Raw genomic sequence first — 19,333 nt, forward strand, 5'->3', positions numbered from 1 at the left:
GCCTCTGACCTACGCAGCTCTCCAGCCCTCAGACAAAGCTTCCCCAAGACAGCTTCGCCACTTGGACTATATTCTGCAGTTCTGCACCAATCTGCAGCACATCAAGGGGGAGGAAAATGTGGTGGCAGACGCCCTTTCAAGAGTCGAGACCATCTCGATGCCATCTCGCCTGGATCCAGCATCCATTTCAGCCGCCCAAGCTTCAGACGAGGAGCTGGCTCACCTCCTTCGGGATCCAAACTTCGCTCTGCAACGTGTGACCATCGAGGGGCATAACCTATAAGTCGATGTCTCCCTGGATCACCTCAGGCCGTACATCCCAGTGGCACTTCGTCGCGCAGCTTTCGAGGTTGTCCACAACCTCTCTCACCCCAGCGTCAGAGCCACCAGTAAAACCATTACCAGTAAGTTCTACTGGCCTGCGATGAGAAAGGACTCCACTCGCTGGGCCCAACAGTGCACCGCCTGTCAAAAAGCGAAGGTGCATCTACACAATCGAGCAGCGTTAAGCGCGTTCGACCACCCGACGCAGCGCTTTGACCACGTCCACCTGGACCTGGTGAAGCTTCCGGAGAGCCTGAGCTTCCAATACTGTCTCACTCTCATCGACAGGTTCACCCGATGGCCCGTAGCCATTCCAATTCCTGATCAACAAGCTTCCACTGTTGCAAAAGCTTTCATCGAGGGCTGGGTAGCACACTACGGCGCCCCACTGACCATCACAACGGACCAAGGGGCTCAGTTTGAGTCAGGTCTCTTTGCAGCTCTCACGGACTACCTGGGCACCAGCAGGACTAGGACAGCCCCCTACCATCCTCAGTCCAACGGCCTTCTAGAGCGCTTCCATCGTGCTCTCAAAGCCGCACTCATGTGTTCTCCAGAGACCCCTTGGCCAACAGCACTGCCACTCGTCCTCTTGGGCCTTCGAACAGCCTTCAAGGAGGACCTACAGGCGTCTCCAGCTGAGATGCTGTACGGCACAGAGCTCAGAATTCCAGGTGAATTCTTCGTCACCACCAGCAACCCGTTGGCAGGGCCCGTCACCTTCCTCCAAGGCCTACGCAGCCTGACCGAGGCCATCAAACCTGTGTCTGCCTCTCGCCACGCAGCAGAAGTCAAGCTGTTCTTCCACAAAGACCTCCACACCTGCACCCATGTCTTTAGGAGAGTCGACACAGTCAGACGCACTCTGACCCCCCCCCCCACTCAGGCCCATTCAGAGTTGTTCAACGCCTGAGCGACAAGGTCTACATTGTGGACATCAGGGGCACCCCAACCAGCATCTCCACTGACTCCCTGAAGCCAGCGTACCTGGATTGTCAACCAGAGCAGCTTTCACAGACTCAAAAGTCTGTTCAGCATCCTTCGCTGGCTCCTGGATCAAGGCAACAGGCTTCAAAGGGCCCATCAGCTTCACAGCATCCCGCGCTAACCCCTGCATGAAGTCAACAGGCTTTGAAGGGCCCACCAGCTTTACAACACCCTTCGACGACTCACAAGACCTTAAAACATCCTTCGTTGCCTCCAGCGACAATTCAACTGGCTTTGAAGGACCAAGCAGTCTTCCGCTTCCCGTCGCAGGCCTCAAACACCAAGCAGACCCTTCTGGCCTGCCAACCGTCTGCGAAGGACACCTGCAAAAATCAGCAAGCTCAACAACATGCTCAGCCGGCTCTTCATCTTCAGCAGACGGCCAGACCAGCTCGCCTTGTCTCGTTCCATTTGCCTAGGGCAAACGGCACTGGAGGGGGGCTAGCTGTGGCGGCTCCGACTTCACAGTCGAGCAAGCGCAAGCAGTCTCTCGTTCCGCGCGACATCTTCAGTACTAATCGAGGCTCGGGATATGCCGCTAGTTAAGCTGGCAACTCCTCGACCAGCAAGTCAGTCCGGTTTTGGCTTGCGCGAGTAACACACGCACTTCTGTACTTAATGAATAAAACCCTTACGTTTAATAAAACCAAGTGTGGTCGAGCTTCTTGCACCCCGTGCTACCCTCCTATCCTCGGGTAAGCACGAGCATACCCAGCGGTTCCCAAATTTATGTATTTCTGTATAAAGTATAAGTTTATATATGTGTGTGAGTGTATGTACATAGATTCCACCCGTACCCATAACAAAACAATGTATTATAATAACACATATTTATTTTTCTTAATAAAATTATTAACTTGTAACTTTTTTACAATACAATTTTTTTACACAAGATAACAAAATCACATGCTTGTAGTAATCGCAGAGGCTAGAGTCTGTCCTAAATCTTTAACATATCACTTTCAATGAGACTTTTCAAGTCACATAAGTATTCAAGAATTTTATTTACATTAGCTACGAATATAATTGTATGTACATGTATCGGTCACAAGTCTTTTCAATTATTTACTCATTTTTATAACATTGTTTTAACGAATAAAAATCAAATACTTACATCTTTAGCACAAATACATTACAAATATACACGTATGCTGCCGTAACCGACGCAGCAGACAGTGCAGACACTGCAGAGTGCACACCACCTGATGTGTGTACATGTGTGTACATGAACACTCACACATTGGAGATCTGTGCGGCGATGCCAAGTCTTCACTCATCGCTACTTTCCCCTTACCCCGCAAGTGGTTTCCCCCCGCTATCTCTACCGAACGTCCTTAAAAAGCTCGCGAAACTCTCACGACGAGTTGCTTAACTTTAAAATTTTGAAAATGCCTTTTTTAAAGTTCTACGTATTAATTTTTGGGAAGTGTAGCTTAATTAATTTATCATAAAGAAGTATGCACTTACATACAGGAAACAATAGTTTGAATACTTTACGGTTTTAAGAAAAAAATGGAAAACTTAGATAAATATAATAATAGGTCGATTTTTTCAAAAAGCTGTAGATTTCTTATAGATTTTGCACTACAAATGTATATGTTGATACTATTTTCAGGGGGCTGTCGTGGTACAGTAAATTTCAAAATTGAATTTTCCTATTAAAGATGTCTTTGATGTGATTATTCTTAACAAAACAGGTAAATAATTTGAAAATTAGATCCATAGAACAGAAAAATGTCTAGGAAAGTAAACACAAACGTTAGAACAACAAATTGGCCTTACTTTCTTCTAAGACTGTACCACTACATAGGTGTTCTAGTAACGTTGTAACTGGACTTTAAACTGTTATATTTCAAAAACGGTGAAGCTAGGCTTCTCCAATTTGAGTATATTTATTTTAACTATAATAAACCTAACATATTGATTTTTAAAAAGATTCTTAAGAAAATTTCAAGAGTTATGAGACGTGCATTTTCCGAAAAGTCCTTCATAAAAGCATGTGTATAAGTGGCCAACTTTGCGATTTTATTTATCAAAAACGGTGAGGCTAGGCTCTTTGAAATTTTAATTTGTTATTAATAATACTGAAACATACCTTTAAAAAATTTTCCAGAAATATCTCAAAACAATAAAATATCACATCCTCCTTAACTCTTAATCGAAGTTTTTGCTACCAGAAATAGACCCAGACTCGGTTTTTATTAATATATAAATATGTAGTTGAAAATTTTTTCAGTTTTCACAATTTCTGACTCTAAATAATTTGTCAGATTAGCGTAATGAAGAGTCTTTTTAGAGTAATAGGCGTAAAAGAGCCTTTTCAAATCGAATATAAGAAAGAGCTTTTAATTTTTATTTCTCGGATTTTAAGTTGGTACTACAAATATGTGTATATATATGTATATATATATATATATATATATATATATATATATATATATATAATTGATCTATAAAAATATAGATCTATAAGATATTTTTAAGATGTAGATTATAAAGGCAATTTAATCATTTATATTAAATGCAGAAAAAGCATCGTAATACTTTCAACAATGATACCATCGGGTGAGTGCAAGAAAGAGTTTTTTTAGAGTAAAAGTCAAGAAAGAGCCTTCTTAAATTTTCAGGCAGAAGAAAGACTTCTGTAACTAAAAGAAAAAGCCTTTTTATACAAAAGTTGTAGGCGTAAAAGAGCCTTTTTAAACTGAATATAAGAAAGAGCCTTTAATTTTTATACCTCCGATTTTAAGTTGGTACAACATTTATATGTGTATATATATGTGTAATTGATCTATAAAAATATATACATTACTACCTTAAAATAGAAGGTAACAAATTGGTTTAAAAGGCATTTACGTCTTTTTGTTAAATTCCTAGTTTTGCTCTCCAGTATAGAATAAATGTGTGGATTCGTAAAGAGGTACATGACCAACCGAGAGCTGGGTGAAGAGGGAATAAGAACTCAAAATCGTCGAAGAATAATCTTGAGCAACGTTTCGTTGGGCTTCACTATACCAATCGACGCCAGCTTAATACACCTCAATGCGAGTGTACCTCTGTACAAAAAGGCTTTTTCTTTTAGTTTAAAAAGACTTTCTTTTGCCTGAAAATTGAAAAAGACCCGTTCTTGACTTTTATTCTAAAAAGACTCTTTTTTGCACTCACCCGATGGTATTATTGTTAAAAGTACAACGATGCTTTTTCTGCATTTAATATAAATTATTAAACTTTCTTAATAATCTACTGCCTAAAAAGATCTTTATTTTAATTATCACCCTTAAAGGTCATTCATTTTTTTTTTAAACAAAATACTGCGGTGTTGCAAAAAATATTTTCCCAGAATCTTGCCCAATAATTTTTGTTACTTATTGATCGAACTGTTTCATTCATTATTATTCTTCTGGCAGTCTAAAAATGAATAAAAGTAGCATACCATATTAAATATTTGTAAGCAATTTTAAAATTCTCACAAAACTATTTTCTCTTGTGTTCATCAAATTTATGAACTGATTAAAATTTCAACAGTATGTGACGTTGCACTATCGCGCCCTGAGAAACTATAGGGTGTCGCAATCAGGGCGGTCCCGAGACAACGTCCAAAGACACTATCGTCGATCCTCTCGCCAACGTCCGCCGTATCCTGAAACGCGAAAAACAACCCCTGTCCCCACGCCCACGATGTCCGCTGCTTGGCCCAGGAGACTCGTCTCTGAGGAGGTCCTGCCGGCGGTAGTCCGTCGGGATCGGACTACTCTCCCAAGGAGAAACGAGGCGCGACCTGTAAATTATGAAGGAGGGAAAAACACACGCACTACAACAAACGAGTTAATGATTCTAAGAACACTTCACTTTATTTTTAGCGAACTTTTACACGGGGGCTTTTAGGCCCGAATCTTGGCGCAATCCGGCGCTATCGTAATAATCCGCGACAACCACGCTTTCCCCGGACTCTCCCGTTCTCGCACTCCACGCTTCCTGGGGGAGTCCCGCACTACTCGGTCCCCCGACACACACGTAAGGACACACGCACGCTCACACACTCTACTTTACCCTTACCTCCGGGTTCACCATGCTCCGGGTCAAATCAGCTCTTGGCCTGTCGATGCCCTGGTCTCGCAGATGACGGCTGGGGGTGGCGATGGTCCTCGTCTCCTCGGTCGTCGGTCGCAAGGTCGCTCCCGGCTGGCTTGGGACACTGATTCTCCGCTCTCCTCCTTCTCTCTCTCGCTCGATTCTCTCTCTCTCTCGATCTGTGCTACCAGAAACGCGAAAACTCGGAAAGCTCTGTTTCGCTCGAAGGCTACTGCAAGAGTGTCCTTAGGCCCACCAATTAGTGCAGCCTCGCGCATTACCACACTATATCTACATACATACTTCTCATTCTTACTGCCAGGACATTATTCACACGCACTCGAATGCGACGCAATTTACAATACATACTATTAATACAGATACCTAGTTAAGCATACAATCTTCGTCGATAAAGAAGTACTGGATTAGGACAATGGCGCGGTAATTACAAATATTCTATAATACGCAGAACTACACATTCTTGGGCTTTTCTTCGGCGCTATGTCTTCTCTTCTCTCCTTGGCGCTACTCCTTGCATCCGATTACTCTCACGTAGAACATGAAACACACAGACCCGGACCTTTATTAGCTTCTTATAGTGAAAATAGATTCCACCTTGATGACGCGTTTCGGCGCTTAATGCTATAGGTCAGAGAAAAATGACTCCGTCATATTCCCCTCCCCTAGAACGAACATCTCCCTGAGTGCTCGTTCTACTCCGAAAAACGTCCCAAGTAAAAGAAAGTTCCAAACAAAGTACTTACCCGGGTCTCCTAACCCAGCCGCCTATTGAACTTGGGGTGCTTGGTCTTCCTCCCGGCTGCGTGGCCTTCGATGTTTAGGTGTCTACGGCTTATCCTGGTGAGAGAAAGGGTGGGGATGGGAAGGCGTACGGTTCGGTGGGTCGCGGGGTCCAGGCATACCCCCCCCCCCGTTCCTCAGGTAAGGAAATCTTGGCGCTTATCCTTGTCGCAACGCAAATACGATACGGAAATAAAACAAAAACAAAAAAAAAAAAAAAAAAAAAACAACCGTGAATTCCGCTAAGATTCCCCCCTTTCTAAGTTATACGAACGGATGAACTATACTAGGCGCTACGCTCTCTTTCTACCCTTTTTTCTTTCTTTTTTTTTTTTTTTTTTTTTTTTTTTTTTTTTTTTTTTTTTTTTTTTTTTTTTTTTTAACAATAACACTTCTGACTCTCCCCTTTATCGTCGACCATCCTCCCTTTCCGGTTCTTCACATTCCTCGAGCATCCACCGAAGTCCCCTAACGCGGAGGTGGTCTGGGAAAGTTCTCATATCCCCGACAGTGCGCAAGAAATCGCGGCGCTCCAAACGATTCAGTTCTCAGGCCTCCTGCTCTCTCTCCTGTTCGTACGCTCGGAGGTTGGGAGGGCCGACAAACTGGTGATCCATTGGGACATCTCTAACGCCCACCTCGCTAATCGCCCCGCTGGTTCGCGCAAGTCTTTAATCCACTTCAGGGCGCTGTGATCGGTAATCACAGTGAACCGATACCCCTCCACGTACGGTCGCAGTTTTTTAAGTGCCCAAATTACCGCGAGGCATTCCTTCTCCGTGACGCTGTAATTCTTCTCCGCAGGTGTTAACACACGGCTCACATACACGATGGGGTGCTCACCATCCTCATGCTCTTGGGATAACACCGCGCCGATCGCATAGTTACTCGCGTCAGTCTGCACGGTGAATGGCTTGGCAAAATCCGGCCGCGCTAATACCGGTGCGTCTGTTAGGGCCCCCTTCAATTTGTCGAACGCTTCCTGCTGCTCCGCTTCCCACTCCCACATTTGTTTCTTGCGCAATAATTTAACTAACGGAATTTTTATCTTCGAGTCTCGTTCAATAAATTCGCTATACCACCCGACCATCCCTAAAAATCGGCGTAATTGCTTAACATGCCTAGGGGCGGGATATTTCAATACCGGCGCAATCTTCTCGGGATCGGGGCGCAACCCATCCTTATCTAATATGAAACCCAGGTAGGTAAGTTGCGACAAGCAGAACTCGCACTTTTCAAATTTGATCTCTAACCCGGCTCCCGTTACCCGACGCATGACTATTTCCAAATAGCGCAAGTGTTCATCAAAATCGTCCGTCGCTACGATGATATCGTCTAGATACCCGAAAACGTTGGGTTGCAAGTCCGGCCCGAATAAAGCGTCGATGAGCCGCTGAAACGTCATCGGCGCATTAGTCAAGCCGAACGGCATCCGTCGAAAATGCCACAGCCCTGAACCCGGCATCGAAAACGCGGTATACTTCTTACTCGAGGCTTCCATAGGTATCTGAAAGTAGGCCTGTTTCAGATCGATTTTGGATAGATACCGCGCACTTCGGAGTCGGTCCAGAATCGAATCCATACTCGGCAAGGGGTACGCATCGCGAGTCGTCACCTTATTTAAGTCGCGAAAGTCGATGCAAAATCGGTAAGTCCCATCCGGTTTCTTTATCATCACTGGGGCGCTACTATAATCGCTCGACGATTTTTCGATTATCCCTTCGTGGTACATTCGCTCTACTTCCTCGGTCGCTATTTCCTGCATCCGCGGCGACATACGCCTCAACCGATGTCGAATCGGTGTGCGATCGGTCACGCGAATAACATGCTCGGTTAGTTTAGTTATTCCTGGTGCTTCGGTGGCCGACGATAATACTTGCTCGATCAGTTTATTCACTCGGCCACGCTGATCGTCACCCACTTCCACGATACCGGCGCATTCCGCGTAAATCACTCTCTCAGGTTCATCGCTCCCACCGACGAATGAAGCCCATGGTCCTTCACTCGCTCGCCATAGTCGCTTACCGAAGTTAGCCTCGATCTCAAAGTTCTGACAGAAGTCCATCCCCAAAAGAAGGTCCTGATCGATGTTTGGCACTGCTTTCAAATACAAAACGCCTTCGCTCGTTCCGAGGTCTATTTGTGCCTTAAGCACCCCCAACACTCTAGTCACACCTCCATTAACATTACGCATCGCGGAGTTACTTGGCAACAGGCGCTTCTCGATTTTATCGGCCACTTTAGGCCCGATTAGTTAGGAGGTGGCTCCTGGGTCTAATAAGGCCTTGTAGCTCTGACCCCCTAACGACACACAAATATAGTTGCGATTATCATCGCTCACGCCGGCAATTTCTTCGTGGAGCCCCACATGCAACCCACCGGCATACTTCGCACGTTCCTCATCGCTCAGGAGCTTCAAACCGAGGGTCGCCGAAGGAAAAACGTCGTCGAGGGAAAGTCCAAGAGGGCCCTCATTCCGGAGCTTAGCCGCCCTTCTCTCGACACTCTCCTGCAACATCTCGTCCACCGTCTTAAACACCTTCAACGGCTCGCTATTCAACGCGTCCCATGACACTGGCTTGGGCCATTCAAACAGGCGATCGTCCTCCCGCTCGCTGGCACTCGCTTCCACTTCCTTCTCGCCTCCGAGCGACACCCCCTCCCCTCCACGAGGCCTCAACCAATTATTTCTTCTACCCCTATTCCCCTCAGGGACAGGTGTACCCTTAAACTCGCTCAGTACGTCGCCACCCAACATCACACGCATGCTTGGCGCTATCGCTTGATTGACCCCTGCGTCCTTATCATCTCTTTCGAACAATCCGCAAACATCCTGCAGACCCACCTCTTCTGACTCGGAATCAGGGGTCACGCTTATCTCGCTACTCACGATCTGCTCTCTCTTCGACTTTCCGAATAACTTGATACTACCGCTATCATCAGCCAGGTCGCTACGCTTCTCGTCACTCAATCGATTTTTCGCTTCCGCTTCGCCTCGCTTCATCGCTTCACACGCTTCTCTCGCTGTCTCCGTCGCCTCACATCCTGCCCTGGGGGGTCCAGGGAGCAAGCTCTTTACTGGCCCCCCAGTTGCCAGTTTCCTAGACTCTCACGAAGTTTCTTGCACACGCTACACGACTTAAAGGTCACACCTCGAAGGCCGCATACTTGGCAATACACATTCCGCGGCATTGTGCCCCCGACCGCGCCCTCGACCCGAAGGGGTCGGTTAGGGCACCCGCGCGACATATGGCCCTTTTGCTGGCACACATAACATAAGCTCTCGGGGCATTGTGCCGAGCGGTGGCCTACGCCACTACATGTAAAACAGGCGCCCATTAACGGTCCAAGGCGCTGACGATCGCTAGCTTGATTCTCTCCAAGCATGCGAAACGGGTTGGACTGGGCGGCGGGAGCTGGTGGAGGCAAAATGGTAGGTCGCGGCCCCAAGTTCTCCCCTACAGTGGGTCGGGGTACTGATGGCCATACCCATTGGCCTCCAGTCCACGCCGGCGCTCCGCTGTTCCTCGCGACGTTCGGTTGGGTCACTTGCACGGCGGCCGCATACGACGAATGCGGGCCTGGCTCCCCTATTGCTGGGCTTGGGGATGGGGGGTTGGGCACCGGCCACTGTAGCGCGGGAGACCCAGAAATGACCGGATCCAAATTTCCCGGTGGCTTCCCTGGTCCCCGCTTCTTAGCTCCCTTGTTAGTGCCCGGGGTCTCGACCGCAGCGGCGGTGACCTGCTCGGGGTTCTCGTCGGTGATCCCCGCTACCTTGGCCCTTGACGCGGAGTTAATGAAAGCGGCTCCGGGACCGTGCATCTTCTCCGGTGGTGAAGGTGGCGCGTATTTCCCGTCCAGCTCTCTCTGTCTTTCCCACAAGCGCCCGTACTCTTGGATGTCGTCAAGCGACATTATGAGCTGCCCACTCATCGCATTACGATACTCCGGGAGTAAGTTCCGGTACACGGTCTCGGTAACCGTCTTCTGCGACGGCGGCCTGACAAAACGCGACACGATATAGCGGATATTAGTCACGTAATCGTTCACCTTCTCCCCTTTCCCTTGAGTCCGGCGCCGCAGATCGTCCAATAAATCCTCACGATCATACTCGCCCACAAATTGTCGCTTAAACGCTCGCTTAAACTGCCGCCAGGTCACTACCTCGCTCCTTACTGCCCTAAACCAACGGCTCGCTCTTTTGAACAAGATCACTGGCACGGCGCGATAAAACTCGCTTTCGCTCGCTCCCACACTGACGTGACAGTCCTCCAAGCGTTCAAGAAAATCTTCTGCATCTTCCCCCTTATCCTCTCCCGAGAAATGGAGTTTCCAGTTCTGGAGAGCCTTCGAGGCCCGGTTCTCGCGTGGTTCAGCCGATCTCTCAGCTCGACCACGTTCCGATGTATTGGCACGTCGTCTATTATGGCCGTTGGCCCGCCGACCAGTGAACTCCGCTTCGCTCTCGCTATCCGAGCTTAACTGGTCGCTCAACGCTCGCTCGCCCGCTCGAGGGTGCCATTCTTCGCTCCACACGTCCCGCAGCTCCTCCGGTAGGATCGGCCCCCTCTGTTGTCTACGCTGATTTTGTGCCCTATTACGCGTGTTCCTCATGCTCGGCAGTTGGAAACCTTCCTCTCGTGGTTGGGGGCTCAACGGTCTCCTACGCGAGTTATCCACAGAGTTTAAGGTGGTCGGGGATGGGCCGGCTTGGCGTACGTCTGGCGTGAATCGTTGGCCCCGAGGGCCTGGGACTCGGGTTCCCGTTGACTCCGCTGGAAACCCTCTCGGCCTCAAACGGCGAGGAGAGACAAGGGTCCAGCCTTCGCTATCTGACGGCGCGGGTCGTCGCGAGTGGTCAGAGAACTCGCCCTCTTCGTATGCGCGCTCCACCTCCTCCTCAACCTTCTTCCCAAGTCCCCTCGGCTGTGTCAGAGGCTTCCTTGATGGCAGCGGCTTCCGTGGAAGCCGGAAAGTCTCAGTCTCGCTAACTGATTCTTCATGACGCGGATTAGGTCCCCGTAACTCGGCCGTCGCTTGCGCATACGTTTCATTAAGGCGCTGGTCACTTGGCACATCCTCCTTCATCGCGGCGTCTCCCAGACCCGGAGACTTGTTAACCCATTCGGTCGCGGTTTGATAGAACTGACGACTCTCCTCGCCGGACGCTAGACGCGGCGCACACGTGTCTTGCTTATGGTCGAGCGAAGCATTAAGTTCCGGGGCGCTGGTCCGAGGCAACGGAGGGAACGATAACGCCGGCGCCTTCGAGTTTACTCTACGGAGGGCCCCTACTCCCACGGCCTGCATCTTCCTGATCCTGTCGAACACATCGAAAACTCCTAAATCGATTTTCCCGGTATCCCCGGGAGGTAACGTCCCAACGAAGCGCATATTCGCTTGACCCTGAAGTGCGAAAATCCGTCGCTGAGGCGTAACGGAGGCCGCCATGACTGGGGACATGTACACCGTCGTGGTCGTCACGGTAGCAGGTACTGTCACGGGGCACATCGGCGGAACGAACTCCGAGGTCTGCGTCGTTGCGGCGCGTGTAAAACTCGGGTCCCGGGCGCTAAGAGTTTGTTCGTTACGATCTATCGATGAATCTACTCCCGGGGTTCCCAGCCACCGGTGGTCACCTTCTGGTGGGGCGAGATGGCCCAATTTGCCCCCACTAGTCGCTACGGTTACCTGTGCCCCCCATTGACTAGGGTTTCTCATGGCACTACTCTCTCCCAACTCCTCGCTCGGCCCCAACACCCGCGGATGATCACTAGCTTCGGCCCCCGCGATTGACTCGTCGCCATCTTCGGATCCGGCTAGCGCGAAATCACATTCATACCGCGGAATGAGCTCGTTTTCCGATTCGAGCTCGAGCATTCGATGTCGCAACAATCTGTCTCGCAGCACAAACTCGTCCCCCTCTAAACTCAGTCCCCGCTCGTCTAGCTGGGGTAACACCACTTCTAGTGGGAGCGTAAATATTTCCCGCCGGAAAGCTCTCTGCTCGCGGGTGTGCACCACGTCGCGCATAATCTCGGCATGTAACTGCGGTTCCAGCGGCCCCATATCACGCGGACGATTCATCTCCGCAACTTATGACGCGTGAGCTCGACGCTAACTTCGCCCGACTTGTCCCTACGCAACAAACAAAACACAAAAAAAAAATAATAATAATTTCCCCCAAATGGTCTATATCTATTCCTAACTCCCCTACACGCACGACAAAAACGATAAAGATCCGCGCAATTCCCTTTCCCAAATTTAAATCTACACGACACCAGGCACTTGTCCCGAAATATATATATCACAGCAACGGCACTATCACAACGCGGCGCGCACTTCTTAACACTCGGACAAAAACACGAAAGAATATGAAGAAAGGCAACGCTCTAAAAGAAGAGAGGAAAAGAAAATAGACAAAAATAAAATATTATTTATGTGGTAATAATAAAAAAAAACAATAAAAATATATATGTGTAAGACAAGGCACGTTAAGCCCTGTTCTCCTCCTGTAAACAAATCACGCACGCAAAGAAAACGCAAGCGGTCTCCAAGATGGCCGCTACTAGTACCTGAAAAGCGAAAGTCGCACGCGCAAGAAAAACAAAACGCGCAAGAAGAGCCGCTCACTCGTTCACCTGAAAATTGGCGCTATCAAAAAGCCCGTCCAACTCACGCAAACGCTTAATTTCCCCAAGCTTAGCCCCGTCTCTCTCTCTCACTCTTCGACTAAACGTCTATTTTCCCTCTCCCCCGACTCACGCTCGTACTCGGCGCTGCCTAACCCAAACACTCCTAAAAACCGGTAAATTTTGGCAGTTTCCAAAAAAAAATTCCGATTAACGTGGCAACGTGGTGTTAACACAGAAAATATCCCCGCATGCACTACGGACGCGACGCCACTTAATATGAAATAAAATACGTGACCACACTAATAACACACGAAAACGACTATCTTACCCACGACACATTCACTCACGGCTCACGGCGATTTTACGGAAATATACTGTAACATGGTAGAATTATGCGAACGTCTACATAATTTCACTTTTGTCCTCATCATAACATTCATGTGATTGTCTGCATAAGTAACTTCTTGAAAAACATATATATATATATGTATAAATAAAGCATCATAACATTATCGTAAATCATTAAGTATGATGGGGCTCTTACTGAGCAACTTAATGATTAATAAAGCATTACTTGATAACAGAAGCGCTTATCACCAATCAATATGGGGTATTTACTGGCCACCACAATTTTATTAGTCAGTAAGCAGTCTATGGTACCTGATATTTTGCACTTGTGTTATTAGTTAATGCTTGATTAATTCAATCATTGGCCAATGAGCACCCTGTGATATCTACTAATTGACGATAATGTTGTAAATAAATGCTTCAGTAATTGATCTATAAAAATATACACATTTCTACCACAAAATAGAAGTAAAAAAATTGGTTAAATAGGCGTTTACGTCTTTTTAATAAACTTCTCGTTTTGCTCTCCAGTACAGAATAAATGTGTGGATTTGTACAGAGGTACATGACCAACCGAGAGCTGGGCGAGGAGCAAATAAGAACTCAAAAATGTTGGTGAATAATCTTGAGCGACGTTTTGTTGGGCTTAATTGTACCAATCGACGCCGGCTTAATACACCTCAGTGCAAGTGTACCTCTGTATGAAAAGGCTTTTTTTTTAATTCAAGAAGACTTTCTTCTGCCCGAAAATCTAAAAAGGCTCTTTCTTGACTTCTACTCTGAAAAAACAAAATGATAAATTAAAATTAAAAAAAAAAAAAAAAAAAAAAAAATTACGATAATGTGGATTTGAATCCTTAAGTGAAAAACAATCCACGCAATGGCATAAGCCTTATTACCCATCTTAGCTATCCGAATAACACGTGAGTTTTCTTTTGAAGTCACATATGTTTATGGATATCCTCCGGAGCTTGTCCTACAATTCACAACAGTTGGGATGTGTAAAATTAATAAATTAGTGGTTAAAGCTGTACTAAGAACCTTAAAAAATAGTTAAAGCTATATATTAAAAAAAAAAAAAATAAATGGATTTGGGAATGTTAAGAGTATGGGAGAGTTAAAAAATAATGTATTGAAACCAAAAGTCTGTGCATATAATTAATGAGCATTTAGTTCCACGATTTAATTAAATAAGATTAACAGATAATATTGAAGCCAGAGCGAGAGCAAGTCAGTTAAATGTACATAGCATATACTCGGTTGCAGAGTCAAAAGACTCAAAAGAGAATAACTCGTACCGTCGCTTGCTTTGGCTGTGCGTCCAGCTGTACGGCTATATAGCTGACATTTCCACTCCTCCTCTCGTCGGCACACATTCCGTATACCCCTTCCACGCGTCTCCAAGATATGCACCTATCTGGACATTTCCACGCGAATCCACTCCTCTTCTACCCCTACCGTGCTTCTCGAATAAAAAAAAAAAATGTGCGCTTGGTTTGGTCGCTTGGCCGCGGTGGAGCGCTCGAACCACTGGAAAAACGTGGGCATCTCCGTAGCATGGCAGTCAGCAATCTCCCTACTAATCTCTTGTTATATGAAGATTTCGAAGGTAAAACTGTGCCTTGTTCACACGGTTTTTTCTATTTTATTTGTGACTGTCTCTCTTGATGCATACGGGCGTCTACATTGTTTAGTCGTCACAGATTTATCTCCTTTTATTTTGAGCTCAGAGTCGTGAGAAATTCCAGCTGCTATAAAGTAACCACGTGAGATTAATTTGCTGATTTTGGTGCATAGTGGTTCCTCCGTGAGAAAAGACTTGTCTGTGCAAATTAGATAGTGCGGGAGTATAAAAGAGCTTGGTTTTAATGATTTTTATATTTTACAAAGATTATTTTCTTTAACTTCATTTAATTTTAGTTTTAAATAATATTTTTTTTCATCTTTCGGTGGTACAACGTTTAACCCACCGATATCAATTTAGTTTTTGGTACTCACGTTTTACCTCATCCTTAAGTTGGTTGTTAACAGTTTAATGCTGTGGAATATTAATTTCTCTAATTATTCGTGCCTTAGCTCAAACAATGTCATTAACAGTATTTTTCGTACGTTTTGTTTTGTATTTAGGATACTTAGGCTATAAATGAATAAAACAAGTTAAATAAAAGCTTATAAAAATATAGTTTATTGATTGGCATAAGGTTAAAGGAGGCTTTGTTGCTCTAGTGACACCAAATGAGACATGTGTTATTAAATAATTTAGATTATGCCAAATCTAATAGTGCCCTTGTTCATACCCTTGACTGAAAAAAATCTTGAGATATTCATGCTTAAAGTTTGCTCTTTTAAGTAGAGTGGCGAGTTCATCACCCATCAGCTTCACGAGGACCATGAAATGATAGTCGTCATCCATTGAGTCAATATTGGCTACACGTAAGCTGAAATCCTGAACATGATCCAGGAAAAAGTACCTTCTGCCCGTCGTGTCTATCGCATGAGCAAAGGTGACCGAACCTGGTCATTGGTCACGTTGTACCTGAATGCGTCAGATATCAAATCCCACGACATCTACAGTATCAGGTATCTCGGGGGCACTTCTGTCAGAGTGGAACAAAAGCGTAAGTCAAACGACATTCCCCAGTGCCGTCGCTGCCAAAAGTTTAATCACACGGCGGTCTACTGCCATGCAAACTTTGTTCGTGGTTTCTGTAGCTCAAACCACGCAACCGCAACCTGTCCAAAAAAGGAGAAGGACCAAGTCACCCCTCGCTGTGCAAACTGCAATGGCGAGCAACGCACCTTCTACCGGGGTTGTCATAAAATCCCCCAAATAGGAGTTCACGCTCCCAAGAAAAGTACTGCCCCTCCTCTCCCTTTTGGGAAAGCAACCCCTTGGACAATAGCCCAAGGCTCGAACACCATTCGCCTGGAGATGTCATACGTGAATGTGGCATTCTCTCAAGAACACCGAACAGGAGCTCAACCCCTGACTCGTTTACTCAACACACCCCCCACCACCAAGACAACCCTCCACTTAATAATGACCTTGCTAACTCGCCTCAACCAAAGAGTGTCTGGTCTTGAGGGCAACAGAACAGCAGCACGCTAGACAGAGACCTCACGCTACTCAACTAGAATACGAACAAAATCACATACAAAACGACTGAACTTACACACATACTCCAGACAAAAGACATCGACATTGCATGCATCACAGAAACACACCTAGACAACACAAACACACTCTACATACAAAATTACACGATACACAGACGCGACAGACGTGAAAAAATTCCATGGCAGAGTGGCTATCCTTGTACGCAAGGGTATCTGCCATCAAGTCATAAATGCAGATGCTGCCAACTGCGAAGCAGTCGGAGTTGAAGTACACACTACCTTATCTGCCTCCATCAGAATTATCTACCTCTATTCTCCTCCAACGGATGATCCAAACCTCCAATGTATAACCTGTTTGACTCTAACATCCCTACGATAGTTGCTGGTGATTTGAACGCCAAGCACAAATCGTGGGGATGCAAACACGAAAATCCTAAGGGTCGTTCCCTCCTCAAACACTTGCGCAACCTCACCATCTACATTGAGGTTCCGAGTGAACCGACTTACTATCCTAGCTCACCAGACCAAGACTCAGACATCTTAGGCATATTCCTGACGAAAAACTTGACCATCCCTACAGAACCACGAACATCCCCAGACCTCCCTTGCAATCATAACCCAGTCTACCTAGAGATCCCTAGATCCCTTCTTATCATACCCGTTACCACCAGCCGCATAGACTGGATCCACCTTGCATTTAACCTCGAATCCTTCTCATTTATATGTCGTCCCATCAGGTCCCAAACGAAACTCCACATAGTGGTTGACGAATTTACAGACGAACGCAACAGGTGCACACAAGACGCCACCACAACAACCACACCTCCTCAACACGTACTTAAACTCCCCACGACCTCCTGCGTTTCATCAAGGAGTAGAAAAGAGTCCAGAAACTCTGGCAACAACGAAGAACCCCTGAACTAAAAGTTTATCTGAACTCTCTTAAAAAGGAAGTAAATCCCAAGTCTTCGAATTCCGAAACAAGGAATTTAACCAATTCATAGCTGAGGCAGAGTCCCACCCAAGAATTGCTCGGAAGGTCGTCAAAAAACTCCGTAACAAACGACCTTACCCCCCCCCCCTTTAACAAAGAAACAAACTCTACTCGCTAGATTCGGACTAAGCAGAGATCTTTGCAGATTCGCTGCAAAATCAATGTTCCCCCAACCTCATTGCTGAAGAACTACTGCAGGAACACCCGAGAATCAACCACACGGTGCAGCAACAGGTCCTTGACAATCCAGATTTCGAACACTGGACACCCTTCGAAATTAGAGACATCATCCGCTTCCTAAAAACTCCGGAAGCCCCTGCAGTGACGGTAACTCCAATAGCATCCAGAAAATCCTCCTTCAAAAATTTATCACGGTGATTTGCAACATCACCAACGCCGCGATGTGCCTTCGTTATTTGCCAATTGCGTGGAAGATGGCTTTGGTCATCTGCCTTTCAAAGCCGGGAAAACCCCTCAGCAATCCCTTGATCCATAGACCCATTAGCTTACACTCATCACCCTGTAAAATCACCGAAAGCATCATTCTTACTTGCCTAAACAAGCACGCCACGAAAAATAACATCCTTCCAGACGTGCAGTACGGTTTTAGAGCCAGACATTCGGCTGTACACCAGCTTCTGAGAGTCACCGAAGACCTTTCCGATAGCATCATCCACAAAAATTTACCGCGATAGCTTTCCTAGATGTACAGCAGGCCTTCGACAGAGTTTGGCACGAAGGCCTTCTGTACAAGCTTATTCAGTTAGGTTTTCCGAACTACCTCGTCGGCACCATCAAATCCTACCTGTCGGACAGATCTATCCGCGTTAAAGTAGGCGACTCCATCTCCGACCCCCTCCTAATAACCTCCGGACTCTCCCAAGGCTCCAAACTCTCAATTACCCTTTTGAACATTTTTTGCCATGACCTGCCCCAGCGCGAAAACATCAACACGTACGTCTATGCAGACGACGTTGTGGTCAGCTGCACGTCAAAACAACACTCTCGGTGCACCATTTTTCTGAACGAGCACATCGTCACTTTCCATAATTGGTATAGTCCTTGGAAACTGGTCGGAAATGGGGCAAAGACTTTAGCCTACTTTGGAGCTACTCCGCCAAGTACTTCGGCGTCATGCTAGACCGTCGACTCACGTACGTTCGGTATATCAGCAGAACTTGTGGCTAGGCATATGGAGCCTTTGTGCAACTGAAGCCCTCCTTTAACAACAAAGCAGTCTCCCAAAAAACCAAGCTGCGCACCTACAATGCCATCATCAAGAGCATCAGCACCTACGCGATACCAACGTGGGGTGCTGCAAAGGGAAACCAATTACAAGGCATCCAGGGCCCTTCCATGAAGATACTAAGGTTGGTTCTGGGTATTCCGTGGTACATGAGGACTTTCCAGATTATCAAGGAGTTCAACATCGTCCCTCTAATACAAGTAGCCCCCGTCCTTGCGTCTAAAATCCACGCCTCCATTACGAACCACCCAAACCTCACCATCGCCGCACTGGCGAACCTCCAACTCGGGCGCTTCGACCTTATATGACGTTTATGCGCTCTAGCATAGAACTCCGAGGACCCTCAATTTACGCTAGGTTTTTAATCCTTTCTGCTTCTATCGGATACATCTCCATGATCTCGCCGAAACAAACACGACTTCAATCCGTACGCTCTCTTCAGGAGCACCCTTTTATTCTGTAACCCTATAAAACACTTACACTAATCACAAGTACGCTTCTAAATACACAATACCCAGTGGACTCACACATCTACACTCACACATACAATAACACAAAATTTAAGCTTCTTTAACTCTATTCCGGTGCAAGCTAAGATTCGAGCTTCGCCCAGATGCGTAAGTGCCCCTCCTCTTATTGCTCTGAGAGCGAGCTGGCCTGCAAAATTCTTTGTTATTTTGCTTTTTCTTTCTTCTCCTATGCCCTTTTGTCTTCTAGGGAAGTGGTCCTCACGGACCTGCCCCATGCGAGGAGGTTAGTTTTTAGTTGATAGGCACACTGGGTGAATCCGACACTACCACCGGATTA

The 19,333-nt window shown here is 46.6% G+C and overlaps 1 protein-coding gene across 4 annotated transcripts in view; it reads left to right on the forward strand.

Moving 5' to 3' along the window:
* Positions 1-19,333, forward strand: part of kek5 (leucine-rich repeat, immunoglobulin-like domain-containing kekkon 5 protein) — an 884,967-nt gene that overhangs the window by 812,731 nt on the left and 52,903 nt on the right. The window lies entirely within an intron of this gene.

Source organism: Copidosoma floridanum, unplaced genomic scaffold (assembly GCF_036245765.1).
Source record: "Copidosoma floridanum isolate Cflo_tuat_1 unplaced genomic scaffold, Cflo_Japanese_pri ptg000030l, whole genome shotgun sequence".
NCBI classification, from domain to species: domain Eukaryota; kingdom Metazoa; phylum Arthropoda; class Insecta; order Hymenoptera; family Encyrtidae; genus Copidosoma; species Copidosoma floridanum.